This window comes from Chiloscyllium plagiosum, unplaced genomic scaffold (assembly GCF_037043375.1).
Source record: "Chiloscyllium plagiosum isolate Xiang-an unplaced genomic scaffold, Cpla_swu_hap1 HiC_scaffold_47, whole genome shotgun sequence".
In the NCBI taxonomy this organism is placed as follows: domain Eukaryota; kingdom Metazoa; phylum Chordata; class Chondrichthyes; order Orectolobiformes; family Hemiscylliidae; genus Chiloscyllium; species Chiloscyllium plagiosum.
Window position 1 is genome coordinate 37,939,934 of NW_028270185.1, and position 4,707 is coordinate 37,944,640.

Below are 4,707 nucleotides of genomic sequence, written 5' to 3' on the forward strand. Positions count from 1 at the left end.
CTTTCCTGGATCTCTTTCGTACGATAAAAGGTCACAGCAGCTTGACTTGTAAAAGAAAGTCTCGTTCCTTTTCAATATCCCAATGCAATCTACATTTCAATGCAGTTTAGGCAACAGGACCAAATTATTCTTTGAGATTTTATAATAGCGTCGATGCATACAAACTGATATTGCAGTTCCAATTTCAGTAAGACAGTTGTGATCATCCAAAAATAGCAACATTGAAAATCACTGACAGCAACGACGAGAGTGGGACTCGAACCCACGCGTGCAGAACACAATGGATTAGCAGTCCATCGCCTTAACCGCTCGGCCACCTCGTCACATACGCCTGTATTCTTATGAATAAGTGAATTGCATAAATTATGCAGAGCAGCAGACATTTCTCCCTTGTTTTGGTGAAATCATAAATAGCACAGTACGGTTCCAAGACTATTGTCTGTCATCTGGGTTGTGGGGCAAGCGCATTCGCACTGTGACACTCTGCTCACAGTGGTCTGAACAAAAATGAAGAAATGACTATGTAACAAGGTCTGTTGAATTCTGTGAAGATTTGAAGTCAATGGAATGAAGAACCCGAGACAGTAGGAGGTGTTCTTTCAAGAAAGAGTTGGATAGAGCTCTTAAGGATAGTGGAATCAAGGGTTATGTGGATAAGGCAGGAACAGGATACTGATTGAGGATGATCAGTCATGATCATATTGAATGGTGGTGCTGGCTCGAAGGGCAGAATGGCCTGTCCCTGCACCTATTGTCTATTGTTTATTAAATTGCCTGTGAGGAATTGTTTGCCAGACTGGAGTAGAGTGCATAGTGCTCAATGTCATTATTCGGAACACCTTTCTTCCACTCAGATATGTTTGACATGCACTTGTGTCTAGGACAGACAATTTCAAAATCCTAAATAAGGCTAAACTGACAATTGAACTCAACAATGCAAAAACCTTGATCTGCATCAGTTCCTGGGCCGTGCGACACCAAGTCACTGTATGATCACAGCAAAACAGTGAGCAAGTGTCAGATGGAAAATGAGTGCAGTGCGAGAGCGCATGCTGGGACCAGCAGTTGACACACGGGGAAGTGTATTTCCCACAACAGGAACACTTCCCACACAGCGGACTGCGGTGGAAGAATTCAGAGGGAGTTTACACTTTGGAATTTGATGCCAGAGATCCAATGGAAATCTGTCATTGCGTCTGTTCAAGATGAAGATTTTAAGATTTCTACAGATGAAAAACGAAATGAAGTGCTCATAGTGAAGGCAAATGTCGAAATTGTATATTTCAACAATCTACCCATCTTTGCAATGAGTAGCTCACCACTTTCCTCACTCGGGGCCAGAACTACTGGTGAAGATGATCGTACAATCCCCGTTACTAGCCATGGAATCAGAGAAATTCGGTTTCCCAAACGTTAAGGTAAAACCAGGATTGTGGAGGTAAGCATTAATGTGTTGCTCCTGTGCTGCAGGTGACCAGTGCACGGTATCTCTGTTCCAGTATAGTGGGCTGTGCTGTGCCGAAGTTTTACGTTTGAGCATCACATGGAGCAGCTTCAATTTGTCGTCTGTGTTGAGGCGTACGGATAAAAGGTGATATTGAGCAAAGCCAAGTTTATGGGAAGATACCCGTGTTTGTGGATTGAGAAACGACCTTTTCTGGATAATGACTCCTTGATCAACAAACATACTGCAAGTATTTAAAAAGTGTAGAGACATGCGTGGAGAAAGAGCCGAAGGTGAATTTTCAGCAGATGGATAACGTTTCCCATGTGCACTGCGTTAAATTCCGGGAAAATAGATGTTGATCTGGTTTCATGTTATGCAGTTTGTTGCAAACTCACAAAGGTTATTGCAATAATAAAAAATAAATTACATATGACCGTTTGAATATTGTATTGAATTGAATTTTGGTCTGAGCATATTTTATCTTCAATGGCGTGCTGCAGAGAAGTATAGAGGTTTAACAATACAAAAGGACAGAGTCTTCTTGGTGGATTTCTTGGGTGGAGTTAAGAATGTACGAAATATACATAACATCATGTGAATGTGGTCAAAGCTTTAAAGTAGGTGTTGCATCTCCAAGTGACGGTTCAGTTCCTATTCATTAGGATGTAACCTCTGTCTGCAGTTATATTAGGACATCTGCTCCATTTACAGAGTTTCACCTTGAATAATACGTCACACCTTACCAACCCATGAACATTTTATATTCAATCTCATTCAGTTGTACGTATTCATGAAATGTCTTTGTGTCTGAAGTCAACCAAATTCGAAATTGTTACGCAACCCCACTGACTTTCTCTCAATGGTAAATTCCATCCTTGTATGTTTGCTCGTGTATCTTTTAAATCACTGTGAAATCAGCTTCTACGCTTTATTTCTGTAAATTCATTCACGATTAAAATAATTTTATTGAGTGGAAGAAACTCTCATCCAAACCTTTCTTAATCATTCACTAATGGTTTTGAAGCTCTAACTAAAGTTATTGTTACACTCGAAAGAGGGAATTTCCCTGATTTAGTCATTCAAACCTCGCGTTATGTGAAAATCTCATTTGTTTACATATAAATTTGCGTGTTTCTGCTCCAGGATTTCCAAATCTCGTGTATAAACTCCTTCATTCTTTCTATCATCCCGATTAAACCTTTTGTATCCTATCTGATATTTTTATGTCTCAGTAAACAACGCCACTTGGCTTTCTAATATCTTGCTATCCAGGGAACAGCGTCTGTGCCCTTTTTAACTTCTTTACATGTTTTTGGTGGAGAATGAGGGCAAGGATTACACACAATGCTCACACTGAGGGTGACCTAAAGATTTTACAGTTACACTATGAACTCTGCTTTTTAAATATGACTTCTGTATATATAAACTCCAATAAGGTAAATTGTATCTATCCAGTTCATGAACATCGTCTCCATGGAGACGAAAATTATCTATCACTCCCTTTATTCTTCCACGGAATGTTCGGAAGGTTTGTAAGGCCAACATCTCTAATCCTGAGAGAGGGTGTGCGAACCACTCAGTTTTATGATTGGATTCATCCCTCTGCTGGCCTCCCCACGCCACTGCATCAGTGTCACAGTTTTTGGTTCTGAGTCGATAGCAAATCCTTTGCTGTGAATCTCTTAAATTATACGTTCGTTTGATTTTTTTCAAATAATATCTTTGGAAACACAGAGCAGTTTTGTCTGATACTAAGCGATATTGTCCCTGCGTCATTATCAACACTACCAGGCCTTTTTTGGGAATTTTCAATACGTTTCCACGTAATTTTTAAGCATTGCAAATCACAGAAACAGAAATCAATTGATGTCATCTCCTGACAAAATGGTTCACTCCGAGGTGAGCATTTCCATTCGGACGACCCCAAGTATATTTGCAACTCTCCATCTACCAGCATTTTGTTTGTGTGTGTGTGTGTGTGTGTGTGGGGCGGGGGTGTAGCGGGCGCGAAGGTGTGTGTGTTGATGGTGCTGTCAGTTTGAATAGTGCTGTGAGCTGCTGCCTTATCTCCCACTCAGACTGAATCATCGAAGGTTATCGCCCTCTGCCACCATCACTGAAGTAGGGTGTGGTGGCCAGATAAGAGAGAGATTATGTCATTTTAAGTACCACAGAGACTGCCAGACCTGCAACCACACGCAGACACTCACAGAGAAAAATGCAGACACACAAATATAGGGGGCAGGGGGAGGTGGATATCGACCACTCCACTACCCAGATTCGCACTTTCTATTCTATTCCGAGCTGTTTCTTCTGGAATAGGAGACGGGGAAGGATTCAGTGAAGGTGTGAGTGGGTTATACTACTGTCAGTGCTGGTGAAAGTGGGGGGGGATTGGTGGGTGAGATGGTGACTTGTCCAAAGGGAGTTGTTCAAGAGTGTTGTATCCATGCAGTGCTATTAATGAAGGAGATATAGTAGAGGGGTAAAAGAGAGAAACGGAAGGTGCTGCAAGCAGCAGTGAGAGTGTTGGGGCATAGGTTTTGTTCCGGGGTAGGTGTTATAACAGATAAACAGTGACTGTGAGGGAGTATAGAAAATACGGTGATCTTATCCTGACAGAGTGGGGAAGGTAATTGATGCTTGTCCTCTATTGCTGGACATTTCTTCAGACCGCAGATACTGCTCTGAGCTCAGACCATGATTGGTGGGTCTGGTGGTGTGGCCCGCCTTTTGGAAAGAGAATTTCCCTCTCTGTACTAGCCAATCTACCAGGATCTGCGGGCCCCAGTCGACAAACTGTGGTATAATTTCCACGTATCTGCCATGTTCAGGATAAACTATGGAGGGCAGCTCCAACTTGAGAAAGCACAACCATGTGACCATTGGACTTTTAAAGATGGCACCAATGCCAGGAGTCGCGGAGTATCGGGGGCATCTGGGCGATGGTGAGAACCTCCAGCCATGATGAATGTAGAGTCGGGCTGGCATTGAATAAGAGGGACTCCATGGGTGGGGTGGATAGTTAATGAGGTGAGTTTGATAAGATAGCATCATTTAGCTCAGCCTCATGCAGACAATCCCTCTGTCCTACTCAATGAAAATGTTAACGTCGGTTGGGATATATATTCGCAGAGAAATTGGTCAGTTGTGAAGTGAGAAGCCTTCAAAAATGTGTTGTCAGGAGTAAAGAGACAGTATGTCCCGCTTAGGTTGAAGGGTAAGGCTGGTACGTGTAAGGAATGCTGGAGAATTGGAGA

At 42.3% G+C, this 4,707-nt stretch overlaps 1 non-coding gene across 1 annotated transcript; it reads right to left on the bottom strand.

Annotated features, from left to right (window-relative positions):
* Positions 1-241: 241 nt before the first annotated feature.
* trnas-gcu (transfer RNA serine (anticodon GCU)) lies at positions 242-323 on the bottom strand. The gene has a single exon. It is a non-coding gene; the product is annotated as a tRNA-Ser (tRNA).
* Positions 324-4,707: the final 4,384 nt, after the last annotated feature.